Below are 25,959 nucleotides of genomic sequence, written 5' to 3'. Positions count from 1 at the left end.
CGCCCGAACGCGATCGCCTAAGTACTCTTGCGGCGCACGCACGCGACGACTCTTGCCAAAGGACGCGAAATGTGCGTAGAGACGCTGTCTGGATGCGCTCGCCTACCCCGTAATGCGCCTACAGCTACGACCACCTTGAGCCGCCGCCGACAGGCGGGAAGCAGACACAGCGCGGCGTGCGCGGACGGAAACCGTGCGGTGGTGGTGTAATGGTCAGCATAGTTGCCTTCCAAGCAGTTGATCCGGGTTCGATTCCCGGCCACCGCAGCCGTCTTTTACTTTTGCGTATGAGTACTTTTGCCACGCGTCTTTAAATTAATGTTTCTTTCCCCCTCTTACTCGCTGCAGGCCACCCTATTGTCGAGACTCTGCTCAGCTGACGCGAGAGCTGACGCTCTCCAATCGGCCTATATCAAGAGGACAAGCACGCGAAACGACTGAGAGAGGTATGGCGAGGCGGTCACCACATTACTTATGCCTCAAGTAAATACCTGCTGCCTGTTATCATGTATTGTCTGATGTTACATGTTCTGTCAGACAAATTCAGTTTTATTACTAGTACACTTCTTTTTTTTTTTTTTTTTTTTCTTTGTTGAAAATTTTACAACACGCTCCTTCATTTCACTGTGGCCGCACGGCGCGACTTGGCATACCGAGAGGCAAAACGTGGCGCCAGTGCCCTTGACCGAATAGCGCTGCAGCTCCGAAACCGAAGAGGAAAGAGAAATACGAATTGAAACTGTCGGCAGTGCCCTGTGTTCGCAGGCGGTCACCCGCCCAAGCACTGACAACGCCCAGCTTCGCGCAGTAGCGGTGATCGGACGAGGAACTGTGTGTTCACCGTGCTGTGACCAGTGAAGTGTTTTAGCGCGTCCCGACAAGTCGCGTTCTGGTCCCCTATCAGCTCCCACACAATGTGACGATTTCTGTGTTAGCATACTTCCCCGCCGAAATCGGCGTTGCCTTTTTGAAAGAGTGAAATCGTAGTGGCCCGTGGGGGGATCGAACCCACGACCTTCCCGTTATTAGCACGACGCTCTAACCGACTGAGCTAACGGGCCTCGGTGCAGACAGTCTTCCATCGCTTCGCGGGAATAGCTCTGCGTATTGCCATGTAACATTTCTATGGTAGCAGCCCAACAGTGGACCAGCGTCTCTTCTCCCTTTATTCCGCTGCTCGTAGTAATTTCATTGCGTGCCCGTTTCTCTCGACTGTTTTCAGCTGACGTTTATGAACCAGTAGCTATAATGCGAGGAGGACGTGAAACAGCCTTTCGCAGGGTCAAAACTTGTCGTGACTTTTGCCGAAAAATTCCGTTCCGGTACCGGGAATCGAACCCGGGCCTCCTGGGTGAAAGCCAGGTATCCTAGCCACTAGACCACACCGGACGCGCGCATTTCCTTCGGGGTTTACACCCGGTCCACTCGCTTTCCGTGTCGCACTTTCCCTGTTTGCGAGCATCTTTTCGCGCGCCCATGGCGAGGCGCGCATGGCAAAAGTCACAATCCATTGCTTTATGCCTCGTTGTTACAGGGGTAGGAGGAAAAGCAAAGCTGTAAGTAGTAATATTTATTTACTTATTTCGCAAGTAAATACCTGCTGCCTGTCATCATACAGCAGGTCATACATTGTGTGACTTTACACGTTATATCGTACGAAATTCAGTTTTATTACTAGTACTTTTTTCCTTGAAAATTTTACATAAGAACTGCAAGTAGTAATAACGGGAAGTAAACATTATCACGCTGAGTCGTTGAAGCCTTGAGGATAACAATGTACAAAGTGTTTCGCTCCTTCGCAAACCCCAGAGCCGTCGATTTAGGTGTGGACGAAAGTAAATTAAATGCCCCGGGTGAGGATCGAACTCACGACCTTAAGATTATGAGACTTACGCGCTGCCCACTGCGCTACCGAGGCAGGTGATGGCCACGCATTCTGGAATCTCGGTAAGTACCAAATACCAGTGGTAGAGAGTCTGCACTTCCTGGCTCATTTTTTTCTGTTGCTACACGTGCATTCCCGGCGCGACAGGCAACTTGCGATGCTAGGCCGACGCCAGTATGTACAATAGCGCACAACAGTTCAAACGAGCAGTCGTGCGCGCTGCATGTTTGGTTATTCCCACACGGAAATCCCGCGGTTCAGTCTCATGGCTCACGCAGTTCGAGTGCGAAAGACACGCAGCACCACTATCGGAGAAAAAACAAAATGATGCATCGGCCGGGAATCGAACCCGGGCCGCCCGCGTGGCAGGCGAGCATTCTACCACTGAACCACCGATGCTCAGCTAGTTCACAGCTTCCTGGTGCTTTCCGCGGCAGACGTCTGAGGGGAAAGTGGGACTGCCGTCCAGCGCCGTCGCATCCTCTCGAGAGAATGCTACACACGCTGAATCCTGAACTGCACTGCACTGCTTAAAAATGACGCCCGAACGCGATCGCCTAAGTACTCTTGCGGCGCACGCACGCGACGACTCTTGCCAAAGGACGCGAAATGTGCGTAGAGACGCTGTCTGGATGCGCTCGCCTACCCCGTAATGCGCCTACAGCTACGACCACCTTGAGCCGCCGCCGACAGGCGGGAAGCAGACACAGCGCGGCGTGCGCGGACGGAAACCGTGCGGTGGTGGTGTAATGGTCAGCATAGTTGCCTTCCAAGCAGTTGATCCGGGTTCGATTCCCGGCCACCGCAGCCGTCTTTTACTTTTGCGTATGAGTACTTTTGCCACGCGTCTTTAAATTAATGTTTCTTTCCCCCTCTTACTCGCTGCAGGCCACCCTATTGTCGAGACTCTGCTCAGCTGACGCGAGAGCTGACGCTCTCCAATCGGCCTATATCAAGAGGACAAGCACGCGAAACGACTGAGAGAGGTATGGCGAGGCGGTCACCACATTACTTATGCCTCAAGTAAATACCTGCTGCCTGTTATCATGTATTGTCTGATGTTACATGTTCTGTCAGACAAATTCAGTTTTATTACTAGTACACTTCTTTTTTTTTTTTTTTTTTTCTTTGTTGAAAATTTTACAACACGCTCCTTCATTTCACTGTGGCCGCACGGCGCGACTTGGCATACCGAGAGGCAAAACGTGGCGCCAGTGCCCTTGACCGAATAGCGCTGCAGCTCCGAAACCGAAGAGGAAAGAGAAATACGAATTGAAACTGTCGGCAGTGCCCTGTGTTCGCAGGCGGTCACCCGCCCAAGCACTGACAACGCCCAGCTTCGCGCAGTAGCGGTGATCGGACGAGGAACTGTGTGTTCACCGTGCTGTGACCAGTGAAGTGTTTTAGCGCGTCCCGACAAGTCGCGTTCTGGTCCCCTATCAGCTCCCACACAATGTGACGATTTCTGTGTTAGCATACTTCCCCGCCGAAATCGGCGTTGCCTTTTTGAAAGAGTGAAATCGTAGTGGCCCGTGGGGGGATCGAACCCACGACCTTCCCGTTATTAGCACGACGCTCTAACCGACTGAGCTAACGGGCCTCGGTGCAGACAGTCTTCCATCGCTTCGCGGGAATAGCTCTGCGTATTGCCATGTAACATTTCTATGGTAGCAGCCCAACAGTGGACCAGCGTCTCTTCTCCCTTTATTCCGCTGCTCGTAGTAATTTCATTGCGTGCCCGTTTCTCTCGACTGTTTTCAGCTGACGTTTATGAACCAGTAGCTATAATGCGAGGAGGACGTGAAACAGCCTTTCGCAGGGTCAAAACTTGTCGTGACTTTTGCCGAAAAATTCCGTTCCGGTACCGGGAATCGAACCCGGGCCTCCTGGGTGAAAGCCAGGTATCCTAGCCACTAGACCACACCGGACGCGCGCATTTCCTTCGGGGTTTACACCCGGTCCACTCGCTTTCCGTGTCGCACTTTCCCTGTTTGCGAGCATCTTTTCGCGCGCCCATGGCGAGGCGCGCATGGCAAAAGTCACAATCCATTGCTTTATGCCTCGTTGTTACAGGGGTAGGAGGAAAAGCAAAGCTGTAAGTAGTAATATTTATTTACTTATTTCGCAAGTAAATACCTGCTGCCTGTCATCATACAGCAGGTCATACATTGTGTGACTTTACACGTTATATCGTACGAAATTCAGTTTTATTACTAGTACTTTTTTCCTTGAAAATTTTACATAAGAACTGCAAGTAGTAATAACGGGAAGTAAACATTATCACGCTGAGTCGTTGAAGCCTTGAGGATAACAATGTACAAAGTGTTTCGCTCCTTCGCAAACCCCAGAGCCGTCGATTTAGGTGTGGACGAAAGTAAATTAAATGCCCCGGGTGAGGATCGAACTCACGACCTTAAGATTATGAGACTTACGCGCTGCCCACTGCGCTACCGAGGCAGGTGATGGCCACGCATTCTGGAATCTCGGTAAGTACCAAATACCAGTGGTAGAGAGTCTGCACTTCCTGGCTCATTTTTTTCTGTTGCTACACGTGCATTCCCGGCGCGACAGGCAACTTGCGATGCTAGGCCGACGCCAGTATGTACAATAGCGCACAACAGTTCAAACGAGCAGTCGTGCGCGCTGCATGTTTGGTTATTCCCACACGGAAATCCCGCGGTTCAGTCTCATGGCTCACGCAGTTCGAGTGCGAAAGACACGCAGCACCACTATCGGAGAAAAAACAAAATGATGCATCGGCCGGGAATCGAACCCGGGCCGCCCGCGTGGCAGGCGAGCATTCTACCACTGAACCACCGATGCTCAGCTAGTTCACAGCTTCCTGGTGCTTTCCGCGGCAGACGTCTGAGGGGAAAGTGGGACTGCCGTCCAGCGCCGTCGCATCCTCTCGAGAGAATGCTACACACGCTGAATCCTGAACTGCACTGCACTGCTTAAAAATGACGCCCGAACGCGATCGCCTAAGTACTCTTGCGGCGCACGCACGCGACGACTCTTGCCAAAGGACGCGAAATGTGCGTAGAGACGCTGTCTGGATGCGCTCGCCTACCCCGTAATGCGCCTACAGCTACGACCACCTTGAGCCGCCGCCGACAGGCGGGAAGCAGACACAGCGCGGCGTGCGCGGACGGAAACCGTGCGGTGGTGGTGTAATGGTCAGCATAGTTGCCTTCCAAGCAGTTGATCCGGGTTCGATTCCCGGCCACCGCAGCCGTCTTTTACTTTTGCGTATGAGTACTTTTGCCACGCGTCTTTAAATTAATGTTTCTTTCCCCCTCTTACTCGCTGCAGGCCACCCTATTGTCGAGACTCTGCTCAGCTGACGCGAGAGCTGACGCTCTCCAATCGGCCTATATCAAGAGGACAAGCACGCGAAACGACTGAGAGAGGTATGGCGAGGCGGTCACCACATTACTTATGCCTCAAGTAAATACCTGCTGCCTGTTATCATGTATTGTCTGATGTTACATGTTCTGTCAGACAAATTCAGTTTTATTACTAGTACACTTCTTTTTTTTTTTTTTTTTTTCTTTGTTGAAAATTTTACAACACGCTCCTTCATTTCACTGTGGCCGCACGGCGCGACTTGGCATACCGAGAGGCAAAACGTGGCGCCAGTGCCCTTGACCGAATAGCGCTGCAGCTCCGAAACCGAAGAGGAAAGAGAAATACGAATTGAAACTGTCGGCAGTGCCCTGTGTTCGCAGGCGGTCACCCGCCCAAGCACTGACAACGCCCAGCTTCGCGCAGTAGCGGTGATCGGACGAGGAACTGTGTGTTCACCGTGCTGTGACCAGTGAAGTGTTTTAGCGCGTCCCGACAAGTCGCGTTCTGGTCCCCTATCAGCTCCCACACAATGTGACGATTTCTGTGTTAGCATACTTCCCCGCCGAAATCGGCGTTGCCTTTTTGAAAGAGTGAAATCGTAGTGGCCCGTGGGGGGATCGAACCCACGACCTTCCCGTTATTAGCACGACGCTCTAACCGACTGAGCTAACGGGCCTCGGTGCAGACAGTCTTCCATCGCTTCGCGGGAATAGCTCTGCGTATTGCCATGTAACATTTCTATGGTAGCAGCCCAACAGTGGACCAGCGTCTCTTCTCCCTTTATTCCGCTGCTCGTAGTAATTTCATTGCGTGCCCGTTTCTCTCGACTGTTTTCAGCTGACGTTTATGAACCAGTAGCTATAATGCGAGGAGGACGTGAAACAGCCTTTCGCAGGGTCAAAACTTGTCGTGACTTTTGCCGAAAAATTCCGTTCCGGTACCGGGAATCGAACCCGGGCCTCCTGGGTGAAAGCCAGGTATCCTAGCCACTAGACCACACCGGACGCGCGCATTTCCTTCGGGGTTTACACCCGGTCCACTCGCTTTCCGTGTCGCACTTTCCCTGTTTGCGAGCATCTTTTCGCGCGCCCATGGCGAGGCGCGCATGGCAAAAGTCACAATCCATTGCTTTATGCCTCGTTGTTACAGGGGTAGGAGGAAAAGCAAAGCTGTAAGTAGTAATATTTATTTACTTATTTCGCAAGTAAATACCTGCTGCCTGTCATCATACAGCAGGTCATACATTGTGTGACTTTACACGTTATATCGTACGAAATTCAGTTTTATTACTAGTACTTTTTTCCTTGAAAATTTTACATAAGAACTGCAAGTAGTAATAACGGGAAGTAAACATTATCACGCTGAGTCGTTGAAGCCTTGAGGATAACAATGTACAAAGTGTTTCGCTCCTTCGCAAACCCCAGAGCCGTCGATTTAGGTGTGGACGAAAGTAAATTAAATGCCCCGGGTGAGGATCGAACTCACGACCTTAAGATTATGAGACTTACGCGCTGCCCACTGCGCTACCGAGGCAGGTGATGGCCACGCATTCTGGAATCTCGGTAAGTACCAAATACCAGTGGTAGAGAGTCTGCACTTCCTGGCTCATTTTTTTCTGTTGCTACACGTGCATTCCCGGCGCGACAGGCAACTTGCGATGCTAGGCCGACGCCAGTATGTACAATAGCGCACAACAGTTCAAACGAGCAGTCGTGCGCGCTGCATGTTTGGTTATTCCCACACGGAAATCCCGCGGTTCAGTCTCATGGCTCACGCAGTTCGAGTGCGAAAGACACGCAGCACCACTATCGGAGAAAAAACAAAATGATGCATCGGCCGGGAATCGAACCCGGGCCGCCCGCGTGGCAGGCGAGCATTCTACCACTGAACCACCGATGCTCAGCTAGTTCACAGCTTCCTGGTGCTTTCCGCGGCAGACGTCTGAGGGGAAAGTGGGACTGCCGTCCAGCGCCGTCGCATCCTCTCGAGAGAATGCTACACACGCTGAATCCTGAACTGCACTGCACTGCTTAAAAATGACGCCCGAACGCGATCGCCTAAGTACTCTTGCGGCGCACGCACGCGACGACTCTTGCCAAAGGACGCGAAATGTGCGTAGAGACGCTGTCTGGATGCGCTCGCCTACCCCGTAATGCGCCTACAGCTACGACCACCTTGAGCCGCCGCCGACAGGCGGGAAGCAGACACAGCGCGGCGTGCGCGGACGGAAACCGTGCGGTGGTGGTGTAATGGTCAGCATAGTTGCCTTCCAAGCAGTTGATCCGGGTTCGATTCCCGGCCACCGCAGCCGTCTTTTACTTTTGCGTATGAGTACTTTTGCCACGCGTCTTTAAATTAATGTTTCTTTCCCCCTCTTACTCGCTGCAGGCCACCCTATTGTCGAGACTCTGCTCAGCTGACGCGAGAGCTGACGCTCTCCAATCGGCCTATATCAAGAGGACAAGCACGCGAAACGACTGAGAGAGGTATGGCGAGGCGGTCACCACATTACTTATGCCTCAAGTAAATACCTGCTGCCTGTTATCATGTATTGTCTGATGTTACATGTTCTGTCAGACAAATTCAGTTTTATTACTAGTACACTTCTTTTTTTTTTTTTTTTTTTCTTTGTTGAAAATTTTACAACACGCTCCTTCATTTCACTGTGGCCGCACGGCGCGACTTGGCATACCGAGAGGCAAAACGTGGCGCCAGTGCCCTTGACCGAATAGCGCTGCAGCTCCGAAACCGAAGAGGAAAGAGAAATACGAATTGAAACTGTCGGCAGTGCCCTGTGTTCGCAGGCGGTCACCCGCCCAAGCACTGACAACGCCCAGCTTCGCGCAGTAGCGGTGATCGGACGAGGAACTGTGTGTTCACCGTGCTGTGACCAGTGAAGTGTTTTAGCGCGTCCCGACAAGTCGCGTTCTGGTCCCCTATCAGCTCCCACACAATGTGACGATTTCTGTGTTAGCATACTTCCCCGCCGAAATCGGCGTTGCCTTTTTGAAAGAGTGAAATCGTAGTGGCCCGTGGGGGGATCGAACCCACGACCTTCCCGTTATTAGCACGACGCTCTAACCGACTGAGCTAACGGGCCTCGGTGCAGACAGTCTTCCATCGCTTCGCGGGAATAGCTCTGCGTATTGCCATGTAACATTTCTATGGTAGCAGCCCAACAGTGGACCAGCGTCTCTTCTCCCTTTATTCCGCTGCTCGTAGTAATTTCATTGCGTGCCCGTTTCTCTCGACTGTTTTCAGCTGACGTTTATGAACCAGTAGCTATAATGCGAGGAGGACGTGAAACAGCCTTTCGCAGGGTCAAAACTTGTCGTGACTTTTGCCGAAAAATTCCGTTCCGGTACCGGGAATCGAACCCGGGCCTCCTGGGTGAAAGCCAGGTATCCTAGCCACTAGACCACACCGGACGCGCGCATTTCCTTCGGGGTTTACACCCGGTCCACTCGCTTTCCGTGTCGCACTTTCCCTGTTTGCGAGCATCTTTTCGCGCGCCCATGGCGAGGCGCGCATGGCAAAAGTCACAATCCATTGCTTTATGCCTCGTTGTTACAGGGGTAGGAGGAAAAGCAAAGCTGTAAGTAGTAATATTTATTTACTTATTTCGCAAGTAAATACCTGCTGCCTGTCATCATACAGCAGGTCATACATTGTGTGACTTTACACGTTATATCGTACGAAATTCAGTTTTATTACTAGTACTTTTTTCCTTGAAAATTTTACATAAGAACTGCAAGTAGTAATAACGGGAAGTAAACATTATCACGCTGAGTCGTTGAAGCCTTGAGGATAACAATGTACAAAGTGTTTCGCTCCTTCGCAAACCCCAGAGCCGTCGATTTAGGTGTGGACGAAAGTAAATTAAATGCCCCGGGTGAGGATCGAACTCACGACCTTAAGATTATGAGACTTACGCGCTGCCCACTGCGCTACCGAGGCAGGTGATGGCCACGCATTCTGGAATCTCGGTAAGTACCAAATACCAGTGGTAGAGAGTCTGCACTTCCTGGCTCATTTTTTTCTGTTGCTACACGTGCATTCCCGGCGCGACAGGCAACTTGCGATGCTAGGCCGACGCCAGTATGTACAATAGCGCACAACAGTTCAAACGAGCAGTCGTGCGCGCTGCATGTTTGGTTATTCCCACACGGAAATCCCGCGGTTCAGTCTCATGGCTCACGCAGTTCGAGTGCGAAAGACACGCAGCACCACTATCGGAGAAAAAACAAAATGATGCATCGGCCGGGAATCGAACCCGGGCCGCCCGCGTGGCAGGCGAGCATTCTACCACTGAACCACCGATGCTCAGCTAGTTCACAGCTTCCTGGTGCTTTCCGCGGCAGACGTCTGAGGGGAAAGTGGGACTGCCGTCCAGCGCCGTCGCATCCTCTCGAGAGAATGCTACACACGCTGAATCCTGAACTGCACTGCACTGCTTAAAAATGACGCCCGAACGCGATCGCCTAAGTACTCTTGCGGCGCACGCACGCGACGACTCTTGCCAAAGGACGCGAAATGTGCGTAGAGACGCTGTCTGGATGCGCTCGCCTACCCCGTAATGCGCCTACAGCTACGACCACCTTGAGCCGCCGCCGACAGGCGGGAAGCAGACACAGCGCGGCGTGCGCGGACGGAAACCGTGCGGTGGTGGTGTAATGGTCAGCATAGTTGCCTTCCAAGCAGTTGATCCGGGTTCGATTCCCGGCCACCGCATCCGTCTTTTACTTTTGCGTATGAGTACTTTTGCCACGCGTCTTTAAATTAATGTTTCTTTCCCCCTCTTACTCGCTGCAGGCCACCCTATAGTGTGTGCGTCGATTCCCCTTGAGTCTCGACTTGTCTCGACTTTGCTCAGCTGACGCGAGAGCTGACGCTCTCCAATCGGCCTATATCAAGAGGACAAGCACGCGAAACGACTGAGAGAGGTATGGCGAGGCGGTCACCACATTACTTATGCCTCAAGTAAATACCTGCTGCCTGTTATCATGTATTGTCTGATGTTACATGTTCTGTCAGACAAATTCAGTTTTATTACTAGTACACTTCTTTTTTTTTTTTTTTTTTTTTTCTTTGTTGAAAATTTTACAACACGCTCCTTCATTTCACTGTGGCCGCACGGCGCGACTTGGCATACCGAGAGGCAAAACGTGGCGCCAGTGCCCTTGACCGAATAGCGCTGCAGCTCCGAAACCGAAGAGGAAAGAGAAATACGAATTGAAACTGTCGGCAGTGCCCTGTGTTCGCAGGCGGTCACCCGCCCAAGCACTGACAACGCCCAGCTTCGCGCAGTAGCGGTGATCGGACGAGGAACTGTGTGTTCACCGTGCTGTGACCAGTGAAGTGTTTTAGCGCGTCCCGACAAGTCGCGTTCTGGTCCCCTATCAGCTCCCACACAATGTGACGATTTCTTTGTTAGCATACTTCCCCGCCGAAATCGGCGTTGCCTTTTTGAAAGAGTGAAATCGTAGTGGCCCGTGGGGGGATCGAACCCACGACCTTCCCGTTATTAGCACGACGCTCTAACCGACTGAGCTAACGGGCCTCGGTGCAGACAGTCTTCCATCGCTTCGCGGGAATAGCTCTGCGTATTGCCATGTAACATTTCTATGGTAGCAGCCCAACAGTGGACCAGCGTCTCTTCTCCCTTTATTCCGCTGCTCGTAGTAATTTCATTGCGTGCCCGTTTCTCTCGACTGTTTTCAGCTGACGTTTATGAACCAGTAGCTATAATGCGAGGAGGACGTGAAACAGCCTTTCGCAGGGTCAAAACTTGTCGTGACTTTTGCCGAAAAATTCCGTTCCGGTACCGGGAATCGAACCCGGGCCTCCTGGGTGAAAGCCAGGTATCCTAGCCACTAGACCACACCGGACGCGCGCATTTCCTTCGGGGTTTACACCCGGTCCACTCGCTTTCCGTGTCGCACTTTCCCTGTTTGCGAGCATCTTTTCGCGCGCCCATGGCGAGGCGCGCATGGCAAAAGTCACAATCCATTGCTTTATGCCTCGTTGTTACAGGGGTAGGAGGAAAAGCAAAGCTGTAAGTAGTAATATTTATTTACTTATTTCGCAAGTAAATACCTGCTGCCTGTCATCATACAGCAGGTCATACATTGTGTGACTTTACACGTTATATCGTACGAAATTCAGTTTTATTACTAGTACTTTTTTCCTTGAAAATTTTACATAAGAACTGCAAGTAGTAATAACGGGAAGTAAACATTATCACGCTGAGTCGTTGAAGCCTTGAGGATAACAATGTACAAAGTGTTTCGCTCCTTCGCAAACCCCAGAGCCGTCGATTTAGGTGTGGACGAAAGTAAATTAAATGCCCCGGGTGAAGATCGAACTCACGACCTTAAGATTATGAGACTTACGCGCTGCCTACTGCGCTACCGAGGCAGGTGATGGCCACGCATTCTGGAATCTCGGTAAGTACCAAATACCAGTGGTAGAGAGTCTGCACTTCCTGGCTCATTTTTTTCTGTTGCTACACGTGCATTACTTATGCCTCAAGTAAATACCTGCTGCCTTTTATCATGTATTGTCTGATGTTACATGTTCTGTCAGACAAATTCAGTTTTATTACTAGTACACTTCTTTTTTTTTTTTCTTTGTTGATAATTTTACAACACGCTCCTTCATTTCACTGTGGCCGCACGGCGCGACTTGGCATACTGTAACGTATATAAACTTTTATTTACAATTTTTAACAATTACAGATCTTTACGTGAAATGGTGTGCTTGATTATTGAATCGTTATATTCATTTTTTCGTTTGCTGTTCTGTTTGTTCTTTGAGTAGTTTTTTCGTTGAGTTACAACACTTTTATTCACTGACTGTTTTCCTGTCGGTTGTTTATGTCTTTTTAATTACAAACATGCGTTACTTTGATTTTTTTTAAATTTTTTAATTTAAAATAAAAAATGTTTTCTTCTATGGTGTTTGAAATGGACCTTTTTTGGCAAGTTCGCTATATGTTTGCCAAAGACGAAATGGGGAATACAGACCACAACATCTATGTGAGTAAATTTGTGACTGCAGGAGATTATTAATGTACTGCATAAGGGTGGACGCAACAGTTTTTACGGAGTTTGGTGCAAAGAATGTCTAATGTTACAATTATTGTTAGTCACAAAGGGGCATGCTACGTTTAGGCACATGATGGGCCGAAATTTATATATATATATATATATATATATATATATATATATATATATATATATATCACAGGAATAAAACACATCAAATCAAAAAACAAAAAAAGATAAGAGAGAGGAAAAACGTACCTTGAGTGGAGAGAGCGAGAGAGAGAGAGAGAGAATGTGAGTGAGAGAACACATTAATTACATGAAATACACTGTTTGACATTTTGTTGTTTTCTTGGAACACTTCTTTGTATCCTTTGCACTAAATTAATGGCTGATCATTTCCTTTTGCCTGCTTTATTTGGCTATTGGACACTGTATGACTACAAATGGCACACGTCACTCCCACTTTGGCACTGCTACACATACACACTTTCACTTTGCGCACATTTTCGTACCGCTTTCCGCGCTGCACCACTCTTGTCGTCGGGCCTTTGGAGGGATCGGTGGGCGACGTCCTCAGCGACTGGGGTGTGGGTGTTGTGGGAGGGCGTCGGTCACGTCGTGTTGAAGGCGTCTCGGCAGGCGGCGTCCAGCGGGACCTGCAGGAAGTTCTGGAAGGTTTCTCGGTACTTGGAGCGTTGTTTGGCCCTCCTGTGTTCCTCCCACAGGTCCGTGAGAAACTGCGCCTTGTCGGTCTGCCGTTTGCTGACGATGGCGTGTGCCGTCATGGCGATGATCCACATTGTGGCCAGGCGTTTTGCGTTGGGGAAAGGCTTCGAGTCCGGGACAGTGACAGCTGTGACATGTATCGCCATCTCGTCGGTTCTGTTGATGTGGGTGATCATTCTTCTCGCTGTCACCCATATTTCCTCGCTCTCTCTGCAACCGAAACGATGCTCGATGGTGTCGGTCTGGTTGCAGAGTTCGCAGTTTGGGGATTCCCGCATTTTCATGCGTACTAGTTTTTCATTTGTCGGCACTGTTTGGTGGATGATTTTATACCACGTGTCCCTGGCGTGCTCAGGAAGTATCCGTTCCGAGACGTTCGTCCAGACCTGTGGCCAGTCGTGATCTGGAAGTCTCCTCTCTATTTTGGACTTGCTTGCCTTCCCCCTCAGAGCGCTGTAAACCTTTCTCGCCGTTCTTTGTTGTGGGTTGGCAACAACCGCGGTGATGTAACTCTTGGCGATTGCCATCTGTTTTATGTGCCGCAACTTGAATGGAATGTGGGTAGTGTCTACAGGAGCCTCTTCAGATTCCGGTTTATATTCGTTGATCATGCTGGACGTTATGCTGTTGTTGTTCTGGTTTGCCATTTTCATCGCACGGTGTAGGAGCAGTGCCGCGCATTTTGTTTTTACGTCCGTCAGTCCGAGTCCGCCTTCATCCCTCGACAGGAAACACGTCGCCTGGGAGACCTTGAAGATTTCTCGCCTCCACAGCAGACAGTACGCCGCGCCTCCTATCGCTCGCGCAATTTCTGTCGGAGCACATAGTATTTGGGCCATGTACCACGCTTTCGACAGGGTCGTTTCGTTTACCAACTGCACTCTTTGGCTCAGCGTCAGGCTCCGATTCGCGTGTGTCCTCGCGAGCCCTCTCGTTGTGTTCAAGACGCTGCGCCAGTTTTGTGCTGCCATTTTCAATGGGCACTGTTGTAGTTCCACTCCAAGTGCCCTGTGGTTGTTTGTCACTCGGTACCACTGTCTCGATGGTCGCACTCTGCCGTTGCCTATTGGTAGTAGCACTGTCTTCCTCGGATTCGTTTTGGCACCTGAACCTCATTCAAAGGATTCCATGATAGGCTGGATTATTTCTAGATCTTCCTCGTTTTGGATGAAAATGCTCATGTCGTCGGCAGAGGCCATACATGCGATGTTTGTTGCACCCATTATGTATCCTCCGATTTCAGCTGTTAGTTTTCGTAGTAGGGGGTCGAGAGCTATTGTGAAAAGTGCCACCGATAATGGACATCCTTGCCTGACGGATCTTCCCAATCTTATTGACTTGGAAGTCCATCCGTTTGCTGTTATTTTTGAGGTGGCATTTGTGATGACATTCTTGATTGTTCTTCCGAATTTTGGTCCGAATCCGAGGCGTGCGATAGTTTTCAGCAGGTACCGGTGACTGATCCTGTCGAAAGCCTTGTGGAAATCGACAGAGATTACGGCTGCGGATCTCCTAGTTGTTGCTGCGTGGGCTAAAATGTCCCTATATGTGCAGACAAAATCCATTGCTTTTGGCCTCGTTGTTACAGGTGTAGGAGGAAAAGCAAAGCTATAAGTAGTAATATTTATTTACTTATTTCACAAGTAAAGACCTGCTGCCTGTCTCAATATAGCGGGTCGTACATTGTGTGACTTTACATGTTATATCATACGAAATTCAGTTTTATTACTAATACTTTTTTCTTGAAAATTTGACAAAAGAACTGCAAGTAGTATTAACAGGAAGTTAACATTTTCACGCTGAGTCGTTGAAGGCTTGTGGATAACAGGCTGCATAGTGTTTCGCTCCTTCGCAACCCCAGAGCCGTCAATTTAGCTGTGAACGAAAGTAAATTAAATGCCCCGGGTAAGGATCGAACTCACGACCTTAAGATTATGAGACTTACGCGCTGCCTACTGCGCTACCGACGCAGGTGGTCGCCACACCTTCTGGAATCTCGGTGAGTACCGAAAACCAGTGGTAGAGAGACTGCACTTCCTGGCTCTTTTTTTCTGTTGCTACACGTGCATTCCCCGAGCAATAGGCAAATTGCTCTGCTAGGCCGACACCAGTACGTACAATAGCACGCAAGCGTGCAAACGAGTAGTCGTGCGCGCTGCATGTTTGGTTATTTCCACACGGAAATCCCGCGGTTCATTCTCATGGCTCACGCAGTTCGAGTGCGAAAGACACGCAGCACCACTATCGGAGAAAAAACAAAATGATGCATCGTCCGAGAATCGAACCCGGGCCGCCCGCGTGGCAGGCGAGTATTCTATCAAATTTCTTTTTTTTTCTTTTTTTTTAGGGCCTCCCAACTCCCCTTATAGCCCTCCTTGCTCTCACCAAAATATGCCTTCTTCGGCGAGCTTCAACGCTATCGTATCTGTTCTGGTATACGCTCGTCGCTGACGGCTTCTCTCTTGGATCATGATGTGAAAATCAATAAATAAACGAAAATTCTTCCACAAAATCAAATCTTCTGTCCATCCATGGAATGCATAGTAAAAGACACTGTACCTCTTCCGACAGTGAAAATGTCAAATTAAAATAGAAAATAGCCAACCTAAAAGAAGCCACAGGCGACTAGTAACTAAAATTCTTAGGAAAGTTCTTCTTTAAAAACACAATAACGTCCATGTCCATTCTTGGAGAACTAGATGCGCGTGAGAAAGACAAACTAAAAACTCACTCCGAAGTCCATAAGAAGAAGGTAGTAAAAGGAAAGTAAAATCGTATTGTCACTTCCATATGAGAAACGAAATGCATCACTGCTGTAAGTCAAATAAAAGAAATAAAAGAATTTTTTTTTCTTCTGTAGCGCATAATATCCTCACAGACCCATCAAAACCCGCGGGTCAAATTCAAACAAAAATGATTGAAAAATGAAAATAATAGTTAGCCTCTTCAGTCTTCAGTGGAGTTTTCCGTGTATCAATTGTTGAGCATCTTCGCGTAACCATGTTGTAACGCCGCACGCAGAAAATTGGCAAGAAGTTCGTTGTAATGCTTCAGCCGCTGTACATGGGAATGTGAGTCCCACAAGTAAGCTAAATAGGTATACACGCCCTTAACTTGGCAGTCCAGAATGGCGAAAACCGTGTGCCTAAGGAGCCACACCATTGTATTGTGCTTCGCGTGAGGGAAGGGTTTAAACCCTGGCGCAAGAACATCATTGAGAGTCACGTGGGAGGGTGTCGTCCTGTTGATCAGAGCCACCATGACCCTACACAGTTCCCAGACGGCCGACACAAGGCCACATTGAAAGCGATGCTCCCGTGTGTCCGGAACGCCGCAAGCACCACAGTTGGCAGACGGCAGCAGGCGGATGTCCGAGAGACGTTGGATTGTGGCCACCGTATTGTTGACCAGTTTATACCACTGGGACCGAACGCCGGAGGGCAACACGGAGTGATGAATATTAAGCCACACTTGCCGCCAGTTGGTCGCGGGGAAACGAAGAGCGAGCTTGTGAGGGGGTGGCCTCCCCACCATTGCCGCATACAGTCGGCGAACATTCCTGTTTCTGTCCAGCGCCGTTTCCAGTACGTAGCTCCGCTGCAGGTAGTAAGCTCTGACGTAGCCGAGTTGATACGGGATGCCCACCACGGACACCGGTGCGCTCTCGGAGGGCGGCCGGTAAGCGACGAGCATGGCCGCCGCCGTTCCATCCGGGTTGTCAACTTGCAGGGTGGCCATGCGGTGCACCAGCAGCTCCGAACACTTCCGGGAAAAATCTACGAGGCCGAGTGCCCCGAAGGTGGTGTCGAGGACGCACCTTCAAAATTTCGTGGCGCCACAGGAGCCAGTACGTGGCCTGCGAAAAGGACCGGGCGAGTGGCCGTGGAACGTCCAGGAGTTGTGCCGCGTACCAGGCCTTGGAATACACGTCGCTGTTAATTAGGTCGACCTCCTGGAGGAGGGTGAGGCGTTGGCTGGCGTAAGTCTTACAAAGGCCTTTGACATGATTCAGCAGCTGGCGCCAGGTGCGCGCCCTCATCTGTTGAGGATTAGCGGTAACATCAAGGCCAAAGATCGTATGATTACGGACTACTCGAAACCAAGTCTGATCGGGATCCACTTCGCAATTTCCTAAAGGAATCAGTACAGTCTTCCTTGGATTAATCAGGGCACCCGACGCACGCTCATACCTCCTCAATAAGGGCCGGATGTGATGAAAATCGTTGTCGCTGCCGATAAAAACACCTACGTCATCAGCGTAAGCGAGACTTTCACAGTGGCGTGGTGAATATCCACGCCGCCTATCGTGCGGTCTAGCGCACGCAACAGTGGGTCCAAAGCAATTACAAAAAGGTACATAGATAAGGGACAGCCCTGTCGCACCGATCTACGGAGAACTATAGGTGGCGTTCTCCATCCATTAATTGTCACCACCGAACTGGCTCCTGTCAGGAAATGGCGAATCACGCGAATGAAGCGGAAGCCAAAGCCCATCCTTTCCATAATCGTGGCTCATCCTGTCAAACGCGTTGGCAAAGTCCAGAGAAAGAACACAGGCTGAAAGCCGATGGACGGCGGAGTAAGCGATGACGTCACGATAGGTAGATTCCGCATTGAAAATGGTCCGCCTCTTAACGCCGCAGGATTGAAATGGACAGATGACTTTGTCCATGACTGCCTGTAACTTCGCTGCAACACATCTGGCCGCCAGCTTGTAGTCAGCATTCAGCAGCGTAATTGGCCGCATATCGGTGACACGACACGGACCCCGTTTTTTGGGGATAAGAACAATGTGCCCTTGGAGAAACTGACTCGGGATGACAGTGCCGCGAAGCACTTCGTTCACCACTACCGTTAATTTGTCCCCTACAATATCCCAGAAAGTAATATAAAATTCTGTAGGAAGACCGTCGAGTCCAGGCGACTTGCCCGTTGTACTGGCTTTCAATATCTGTAACACTTCCTGGTTGGACATCTCTGCAACCAGCTCTTCACGGTCAGGTTCGGAAACGAAGTCGACTAAGTCATGTAATAAAAGTCGCGTGGCCTCTTCGTTCGCGGTAGTGCCGTGAAAGAGCGAAGAATAATAGTCGGCGGTATGCCGTTGCGATAATCCAATCCCCGCATCAGTTTCTAGCGCATCGATATACTTTTTGCGAGCCTGTTTCTTCTCCCGGGCAAGATGATAGAGCGACGGCTCCTCGTCATCGATGTGGCACAGGGGACGGCTCCGAATTGTTAAACCTCTCGACCTTTCCCGGTGCAGCCGCAGAATAGGCTTTAATTTTGCTCAGGCGGAGTCGAATGTTTACGTCGGGGCCAACAGCTGCATTGATAGCATCCCACCGTAAGCACTGCTGATAAAAATCCAAGGTACGCCTGTGCCAGTAACTTGCTTCTCGACTATATAATTGCGCCGCCTTCTTCAAAATCGGTTTGGCATGCGCCACCCACCACTCGATGCAGGACCCGTAATTGTTGAATTTTTCTAAACACTGCTGCCATGCTACACGCATCTCCGCACGGAGTCCTTCGGCACCCAGATACCCGGTATTTAATTTCCAATATGCCGGAAGAGATTTCGTGCGACAGCACTGCAATCGCAAAGCACACACGTAGCTACAATGATCACTCATGGCGACAGGAAGAACTTCGACTGCGCATAAAGTGTCTGTGAGCTCCCGCGAAACAGAAATCCTATCAATTCTACTGGCCCCTCCGGTGTAAAAGTGCGTATACTGTGTCATGATGTGGTGTTAGTGGCGCCACGAATCACGCAAGTCCGCTGCATTTAAAAGTGTAGTCAATTCTGCACATTTAGTGGGGGTGGGGTATTGGTCAGCAGAGGCAACAACACAATTAAAATCGCCATCGAATATGATGGGACGAGCCGTAGCCAAAAAGGGGCGTACGTCCGTGGTAAAAAAAATGAGCTCTTGTGCGTTTTTGATCAGTCCCCGAGGGCACATACACGTTGACAAATTGGACTCCCGCAATGACACACGCCAGTACACGACCATCAGGGAGAAGTCGGATGTCCGTAGGTTCGAAAAATGACTTATATAAAATTGCTGTGCCACAGTTATTGTCACTATTACGGTTGTAAATAACATCGTAGCCCGGAATATTGCTAAGAACATCACTAGAGACTTCTTGAAGAAGGGCAATACTAAAATTTCCATGAAATAAAACGTCTTTAAAAGCTGCTACCTTGTGGACCGCTGAAATACCGGCAACGTTTAATGTCATTACAGAAAACACACGCGGTGGTTGGGGGTGCGTAGACATGTTAAACAGATGGACAATCCTGAGCAATATAAAAAGTACCAACGAAGTGATATAACGCCGGACATATACTTAAAGGAAGGGCAGCTGGCATAAAATGGAAATTTCAATAGGTCGTAAAACACTATAGTGGTTAGTAGCAAATCTACAAAACATGGCACTACAGTACACTGGACACAGTTCAAGACACAGTAGTTTATAGGCCAATTGCAATGTAGGTGGACGCATTACAACGATGTGGGTCTGCGCGCATTTCTACTGCCCCCCCCCCCCCCCTCGTCCTCCTGCTGCTGCCACCACGGGCTTTGACTGTCAGGTGGCGGGGGGGGGGGGGGGGGGGGGGGGTGGTCGTGCGTCGCCCGACGTCTGGGTGGCTTCCGCCTGGCCGCCTCGCGATGTTACGGCCGGCTGTGACGGCACAGAATGTTTGCACGGGCGCTGTGGTAACTGCTCACTGCCCTGTTCTAATTTGCGCTTCGCAGCTGCAACGTCCTGTTCCTTCCCGGCACTGAGAAATTGTTTCAATCGTTCAGTGTGTGCTCGAATCTTCTCTTTCCTGGTGGGGCTGCTACTACGGGGGGAACCCTGTGACATAGCCTCACTTTGGCTGCCACTCTCCGTGGCTGGCGGATTCGCGAGGGCGGCTGGGTTCGGATCCTTGACCCGTTTACCCTTGCCCTCTGTCGACGTTGCTTTTTATTTTCCGCCGAATGCGTTACAGTATCGGCAGAAGGTGTCACCGGGAAGGGCGGCGGGGGTAAAGAAGCGTCTGTTGCCTCCACCGACTCCGATTGAACGGCATCATTATTAACAGGGCGTACGTCCCTTTCGTCACCAACACGGTCGGCCGGGGTAGGCGGGTCCTGGAAAACCTCCATTTCCTCCTGCCCGACAGTCGTGTTACTATGTTCCGCGACGGACGTGTCTTCGACGGAAGCAACGGCCGTCGGTCGGTCGGTCGGACCGGTAAAGGATGTTCCTGTGACAATCTCGCTCATGAGGGGCACAAATTTATCGCCACCACCCACAACATCTTCGCGCGGTAACTGAACAGGCCGCCGTCGAGGGCAGTCACCCCCCAAATGTCCGTGGTGTGGCATACGGAACCTGTCGGCGGTTGCCCAATATATGAGATTTGCGCACGAACTCCACCGATTACAAAATAGAAAGGAATATATTGTTTCAAGTACCTCCTTACACTGCGAGTACCACCAGCTACTTTGTAACGGTATGCACTCGACCATTTTTCCATTGTAGTGTTCAAAACGTTACCAAAACGAGACAAGGCATGAACCAAAATTTGATCAGGGCATTCCTGTGGTACATTAAAAACACGGGCAGTCCGAATTCCATAACCAATCGCCACAATTTACTAATACTTCCGTCTGCATGTTTAAAACGGCGACTGCCACCAAATTTTCCAACAAATTTCTCACACATGTCTCCGGACGTAAATTTCAGAAACAAGCAATACTGAACAAAGTCCAATTGAAAGGTGTCTACGATTTCTCCGGTATCTTTAAGTCATCGAATAACCATTCATGAATTTCAAAGGCGATAGGGTGGAGAGGACTCCTATCAAATACACATTGTGCGGTGTTGGTCCTTGAAAATGTCGACATTTTTTACTTACAGATATTCAAAGCAGAAATCACAAAGAACGGGGAGCCGAAGTACCGGCGATGTAAACAAACCGCCGGCGGCAGCGGAGCTCCGCGCGATGTGCACTGAACCACTGATGCTCGGCTCAATAGCAACTTTACGCTGCTTCTACCACTCTTTTCTTCTTTTTATTTTATTTTTTTAATGGACTTCCAACTCCTATTATAGCCATCCTTGCTCTCAACAAATAATGCCTTCTTCGGCGAGCTTCAACGCTATAATTTCTTGGACAGTCGAACTTCGTTGAACGAAGGAATAACATAAAACAAAACCGTCTTCTTCTGAGATGTGATATCGTCCTCTTCTACAGAACAATCAAGAACTAAAATGAATAGTACTGCTTCTTTCTTCTGCGGTTGCACCTCGGTTTCAGCTACGTCAACAAAAGTATATTCCTCTTAAAAAAAATTATTCTTCTGTCTCTTGAAGAATGTCATCCACTCCGATGAATCAGAGAGGTCTTAAAAACAGCTGTGAACACTGCACAACTGAGAGTTGATGACTATGTGCTCATCATACGAACGAAAAAGAAATCATCTATGATTAATAAAATTAAGTTGTGACAGTCCGGAAACGGAAATGAAGAGACTGGGAAAACAATTCTGCAACCATGATCTTTCCAAACATACAGGTCGTATCTTCCAGAATATCCACGAGGGCTTCTAAAACAAAATAAAAATTCCTCAGAATTAAAATGAACTCCTCCCCAAGAGATAAAAACAGAACGACCAGTAGTGACTCCGTGGCGCAATCCATGAACTAGAACACAAGGGAAACAAGTAAAATGAAGAAAAAAGGAATAAAAAGAGCGGTACCGTGTCCACTCAGCAAAACACAGCTCAAGGTGTGGTCCGCAGTGCCGTCTCGTAGCCGTAATCCAAAGTTGCATTCAACAAATTCGCAAACAGTTCGCGATATTTGGCACGGACTTTCAGTTTCAAACACTGGACCGACACATCAGCAAGGTGTATCACAGTATCACGAACGTTCAGATCGATAATTGCATAAATCGTGTGCCCTAAGGTCGATACGGTGGATTTATTCTTCGTCCGAGGAAATGCTTAGAAGTCAGGCACAATCACACTACGAACGAAGCGTTGTGTTAATGTGGGCAACCATTTGTTGACAGACCCGTGTTAACGTGGACACAGTACTACACTCGAAACGATGTTCACATGTGTCCGGATCACCACAGCTCCCACAGTTGGCGGAGGGAAGGAGATGGATGTCCGCAAGCCGCTGGTTCGTCGCTAGGGTGTTGTGCACGCACTCACGTCCGACGGCAACACTGGGTTGTTGATGTTTGCCCACGCCTTCACCCATTCCACTGTGGGGTTCCGGAGCACCAGATTATGACGCGGAGGTTGTCCATTCAGGACAACGTAGAGACCGCGAGCCGTCCTGTTTCTGTCTGTGGCCGCTGGCAGAGCATGACGCCTGGCTAAAAATACTCCCGTACGTACGACATCTGATACGGGATGGCCGCGAGAGAGACGGGCGCCGCTTCAGAGTGTGGGCGGTAGAGCTCCAGGAGTGCCGCGGTTGTTCCTGCCGGGGTGTCGGTCTGCAGGGTGGCTGTCCGGTGGACGAGCAGCGCGGCGCACTTGCGCGGAAAGCCGGTGAGGCCGAGGCCGTCCAGCTGCTTGTCGAGAACACAGGTCGCGTCTTGATTTTAAAAATTTCGTGCCTCCACAGGAGCCATTAGACTGCTTGCGAAATTGCCCTGCCGAATGGCTTCGGAATGCAGAGCAGTTGGGCGATGTACCATGCATTACATAAAATGAACGAGTTGATGATAACCACACGTTGATGAAGGTAGAGTCGGCTATTCTAGTTTCAGCGACAGAGGGCCTTCACAGTAACAAGAATTCGCCTCCAGTTTAGAACTTGCATTTTTTGGGGGCACTCGGCAACGTCAAGTCCTAAAATTCTATGGTTGTGCGGAACACGGATCCAGTAGTGCTCAGTGTCCTTTCCTCGCCGCCCTAGCTGGAGAACACACAGTTTTACGTATGTTCAGAACTGCATCAGAGGCATGCTCGTATAACGTTAGAATATGGTGGATCCTATCCAAGTCGTGGGCCAACTCCATGAGGATTCCCACGTCGTCAGCGTAGGCAGCACACTTAAGGGAGACGCGACAGACCCGGAGACTGTCAATGATGCGACCAACCGCTCGCAAGAACGGGTCGAGTGTAATTACAAACAAGGGCATTGATTAGGGGCAGCATGGCCTCACAGATCTTTCTATGGGAATTGGCGTCAGCTTCCAAACATTGTTGACTACAACTGATCGCGCTGCCGTTAAAAGATTCCGAGGAGCCTGAAGAAAGCCGCCGCCGAACACCAGTTTAGTCATTACGGACAGAAGATAGTCATGCCCAATGCGGGTGAAAGCATTTGCAAATTCAATCGAGAGAATGCCAGCTGATAGTCCATTGACGGCCGTGAACGCGACTACGTCTCGATGAGTAGCTGCAGCGTGAAAAATACTACGATGTGGGACACCACATGGCTGGAAAGGACAGATGATCTTGTTCATTATCATTCTGAATTTCGTCCCAAGGCAACTTGCCGCAAGTTTGTAATCGACATTTAAATGTATGATGGGGTGTAACGCCTCAATACGGCATGTTGTCGGTGTCTTCGGTATTAAAACAATTCTCCCTTCAACAAACGTCGAAGGAACCGGAATACCACTAACAATTTCATTGACTGTGGTCGTCAGCGTTTCACTGAAGATATCCCAGTAAGTAAGATAAAACTCAATTGGAAGACCATCAGGTCCCGGAGACTTCCCTTTGAAACATGTGCGTAAAACTGCTTGCACGTCATCCTGTGAGAACATCCCAGCCAGCGCCTGACGATCCGAGTCAGAGAGGACACAATCCAGTTCGTCTAACGTAAAAGTAAGCGCTATCTCGTCGGCGTCAGTCCGTGCAATAACTGTCGAAAATAGTAGGAGACGTGAGCAACTATCTCATGCTTCAACGTGAGACGAGCACCAGTATCTGTTACGAGGTTGGTAATTACTTCCCTCCGCGACCGCCTTTTTTCTCGTGCCAAGTGATAGAGTGTTGGCACCTCGTCACTCATCTCACAAGGAGGTTGGCTGCTTATCAGAATAACTTTCGCCTTTTGTAGTGGAAGACATAAGATATTGCTTTTTATCCTATTTAAGCGTGCACGAAGGTTCCGAGCTGGGCCGACGTGTGCGTAAAGCGCATCGTGAAGACGTTGTTCATAAAACACAATGCTGCGTCTCTCCCAAAATGAAAGCTCCCGTGCATACACCATCGCGACATTGCGCAACTGCGGTTTCGCTAAGTCGATCCACCATTGTATTATAGTCACCCCATTTTTCAGAAGAATGTTGCCATACGTTCTGAATCTCGAAACGTAATCCGACGGCAGAGAGATGAAAGGTATTTAATTTCAAAGGCCGGGAAGGTGGCGCCTGCCGAGTGGCATTTAAGTGTACGTCACATACAAAGCCACAGTGGTCACTAAAAGCGACGGAGTGGTCCGCTACTCACTGAAGGTGGTGTCGAAGTGGTCGCGACACATAAATGTGATCGATCCTGCTGCAAAGTTCTGATAAATATGAGTGTAATGCGTCGTGCCTGGATAAAAATGACGCCAAACATCAATTAAGTCATTGGTTACAATTAAATGACAAAGTTCCGGGCACATGGTAGGCGTAGAAAGCTGATCGACGGAGGCAGTAACACAGTTGAAGTCACGTCGACGCAAAAAAGGGAGTAGCATCTTGATTAAAAAATACAGACCGAGCACGCTAGTGATCGGTGACAGTCGGTGCGTAAATACTAATAAACGTGACGTGCTGGATGGTACATGCAATTATACGACCATTAAGTAAAAGTTCAACGTTAGTCGGTTAGAGCACAATTTTATAAACGACAGGGGTGCCACAGTTACCTTCAACATTGATATTATACATATCATAGTAGCCAGGGATGTTATAGGGGGGCTTCACAGTGACTTCTTGAAGCAGTGCTACATCATAGGTACCAAACAGCAAAAAGTCAATAAAGCATGCCATCTTATGAGCAGCTATTATGCGATTGACATTTAGTGATAAAACTGAAAAAATTGTTAGTTGTTGACGAGCGGTGGCCATTTAAAACACAGACACTCAAGCAGTAGCAAGAAAAATGAAAATGTAAGCTTCAGACGCTGCGTCGTAAGCACACCAATAAAACTGTCACAAAGCGCTGCAATGCATAACATAACTCGTGGACAATCCTGTGCAAAAGATAACTTTCATCGTGCAGGAACAGCGTAACATAACATCTCTGGTAAACGGGGCACGAATTGCAGCAGGTCTGCCTAAAAAGCCGCTAATGGGATCCAGGGTCGTCCTCCTCCTGCTTCCACCAGGGCGTCTCCGTTGGTCGGTCGGTCGGTTGGGCGCGACCACCAGCGGTGTCTGTGTACGTGGCCTCGTCCGCCTGTGTTGTGGCTGTACCGGCGGCCGACGTCGCCGAATGCCTCCGTGTGCCCTGCGGCAGCTGCTCGCTACTTTGCTCGCTTTTGCGCTTCGCAGCATGCGCACCCTGTTCGCGTGCCGTATTTAAGAAAACCTTGAGATGTGCTGTTTGTTCCCTCATACGCTCCTGGCGCGCAGAGCTGTCAGAGGCAGGGGGGCACGATGTCTGAACTTCACTCTCACTGCCACTCTCTGATACAGGGGTGCACGGTAAATCATCAGGCTTCTGACTCCTGCTACCCTTATTTTTATTTTTATTTGTACGCCCTTTCCTCGGTGCGAGGGGAACCTCTTCAGGCGGAGGAGGCGGCGGTAAGGAGGTGTCCATCTCTTCCGAAATATCAACTGTTGTATTAACCGAAACATCTGGGATCTCTTTATTAACTGAATCCGACTCCACCACATCCGAGGAGAAAATGGGAGCGTCCTCCATCCGGTCTTGTGGTTCGTCGACAGTAACATTTGCCTCATTTGGCACGTCCTCAGCAAGTATG

General features: G+C 49.7%; 25 non-coding genes across 25 annotated transcripts; 5 read left to right on the top strand and 20 right to left on the bottom strand.

Moving 5' to 3' along the window:
• The first annotated feature begins 195 nt into the window (after nt 1–195).
• Nucleotides 196–267, top strand: Trnag-ucc. Its single transcript has one exon. It is a non-coding gene; the product is annotated as a tRNA-Gly (tRNA).
• Nucleotides 268–987: 720 nt separating this feature from the next.
• Nucleotides 988–1,061, bottom strand: Trnai-aau. The gene has a single exon. It is a non-coding gene; the product is annotated as a tRNA-Ile (tRNA).
• Nucleotides 1,062–1,317: 256 nt separating this feature from the next.
• Nucleotides 1,318–1,389, bottom strand: Trnae-uuc. The gene has a single exon. It is a non-coding gene; the product is annotated as a tRNA-Glu (tRNA).
• Nucleotides 1,390–1,845: 456 nt separating this feature from the next.
• On the bottom strand, nt 1,846–1,918 carry Trnam-cau. The gene has a single exon. It is a non-coding gene; the product is annotated as a tRNA-Met (tRNA).
• Nucleotides 1,919–2,213: 295 nt separating this feature from the next.
• Trnag-gcc lies at nt 2,214–2,284 on the bottom strand. The gene has a single exon. It is a non-coding gene; the product is annotated as a tRNA-Gly (tRNA).
• A 336-nt stretch (nt 2,285–2,620) lies between these two features.
• Trnag-ucc lies at nt 2,621–2,692 on the top strand. Its single transcript has one exon. It is a non-coding gene; the product is annotated as a tRNA-Gly (tRNA).
• Nucleotides 2,693–3,411: 719 nt separating this feature from the next.
• Trnai-aau lies at nt 3,412–3,485 on the bottom strand. Its single transcript has one exon. It is a non-coding gene; the product is annotated as a tRNA-Ile (tRNA).
• A 256-nt stretch (nt 3,486–3,741) lies between these two features.
• Nucleotides 3,742–3,813, bottom strand: Trnae-uuc. The gene has a single exon. It is a non-coding gene; the product is annotated as a tRNA-Glu (tRNA).
• A 456-nt stretch (nt 3,814–4,269) lies between these two features.
• On the bottom strand, nt 4,270–4,342 carry Trnam-cau. The gene has a single exon. It is a non-coding gene; the product is annotated as a tRNA-Met (tRNA).
• Nucleotides 4,343–4,637: 295 nt separating this feature from the next.
• On the bottom strand, nt 4,638–4,708 carry Trnag-gcc. The gene has a single exon. It is a non-coding gene; the product is annotated as a tRNA-Gly (tRNA).
• Nucleotides 4,709–5,044: 336 nt separating this feature from the next.
• On the top strand, nt 5,045–5,116 carry Trnag-ucc. Its single transcript has one exon. It is a non-coding gene; the product is annotated as a tRNA-Gly (tRNA).
• Nucleotides 5,117–5,835: 719 nt separating this feature from the next.
• On the bottom strand, nt 5,836–5,909 carry Trnai-aau. The gene has a single exon. It is a non-coding gene; the product is annotated as a tRNA-Ile (tRNA).
• Nucleotides 5,910–6,165: 256 nt separating this feature from the next.
• Trnae-uuc lies at nt 6,166–6,237 on the bottom strand. Its single transcript has one exon. It is a non-coding gene; the product is annotated as a tRNA-Glu (tRNA).
• Nucleotides 6,238–6,693: 456 nt separating this feature from the next.
• On the bottom strand, nt 6,694–6,766 carry Trnam-cau. The gene has a single exon. It is a non-coding gene; the product is annotated as a tRNA-Met (tRNA).
• Nucleotides 6,767–7,061: 295 nt separating this feature from the next.
• Trnag-gcc lies at nt 7,062–7,132 on the bottom strand. Its single transcript has one exon. It is a non-coding gene; the product is annotated as a tRNA-Gly (tRNA).
• Nucleotides 7,133–7,468: 336 nt separating this feature from the next.
• Nucleotides 7,469–7,540, top strand: Trnag-ucc. Its single transcript has one exon. It is a non-coding gene; the product is annotated as a tRNA-Gly (tRNA).
• Nucleotides 7,541–8,259: 719 nt separating this feature from the next.
• Trnai-aau lies at nt 8,260–8,333 on the bottom strand. Its single transcript has one exon. It is a non-coding gene; the product is annotated as a tRNA-Ile (tRNA).
• Nucleotides 8,334–8,589: 256 nt separating this feature from the next.
• Nucleotides 8,590–8,661, bottom strand: Trnae-uuc. Its single transcript has one exon. It is a non-coding gene; the product is annotated as a tRNA-Glu (tRNA).
• Nucleotides 8,662–9,117: 456 nt separating this feature from the next.
• Trnam-cau lies at nt 9,118–9,190 on the bottom strand. The gene has a single exon. It is a non-coding gene; the product is annotated as a tRNA-Met (tRNA).
• A 295-nt stretch (nt 9,191–9,485) lies between these two features.
• Trnag-gcc lies at nt 9,486–9,556 on the bottom strand. The gene has a single exon. It is a non-coding gene; the product is annotated as a tRNA-Gly (tRNA).
• A 336-nt stretch (nt 9,557–9,892) lies between these two features.
• On the top strand, nt 9,893–9,964 carry Trnag-ucc. The gene has a single exon. It is a non-coding gene; the product is annotated as a tRNA-Gly (tRNA).
• Nucleotides 9,965–10,719: 755 nt separating this feature from the next.
• On the bottom strand, nt 10,720–10,793 carry Trnai-aau. Its single transcript has one exon. It is a non-coding gene; the product is annotated as a tRNA-Ile (tRNA).
• A 256-nt stretch (nt 10,794–11,049) lies between these two features.
• Trnae-uuc lies at nt 11,050–11,121 on the bottom strand. Its single transcript has one exon. It is a non-coding gene; the product is annotated as a tRNA-Glu (tRNA).
• Nucleotides 11,122–11,577: 456 nt separating this feature from the next.
• Trnam-cau lies at nt 11,578–11,650 on the bottom strand. Its single transcript has one exon. It is a non-coding gene; the product is annotated as a tRNA-Met (tRNA).
• A 3,255-nt stretch (nt 11,651–14,905) lies between these two features.
• On the bottom strand, nt 14,906–14,978 carry Trnam-cau. The gene has a single exon. It is a non-coding gene; the product is annotated as a tRNA-Met (tRNA).
• Between the last annotated feature and the right edge of the window lie 10,981 nt (nt 14,979–25,959).

Source organism: Schistocerca americana, chromosome 2, assembly GCF_021461395.2.
Source record: "Schistocerca americana isolate TAMUIC-IGC-003095 chromosome 2, iqSchAmer2.1, whole genome shotgun sequence".
Taxonomy (NCBI): domain Eukaryota; kingdom Metazoa; phylum Arthropoda; class Insecta; order Orthoptera; family Acrididae; genus Schistocerca; species Schistocerca americana.
The sequence above is the reverse complement of the archived record's forward strand: the minus strand, read 5'-3'. Positions and strand labels throughout refer to the sequence as shown.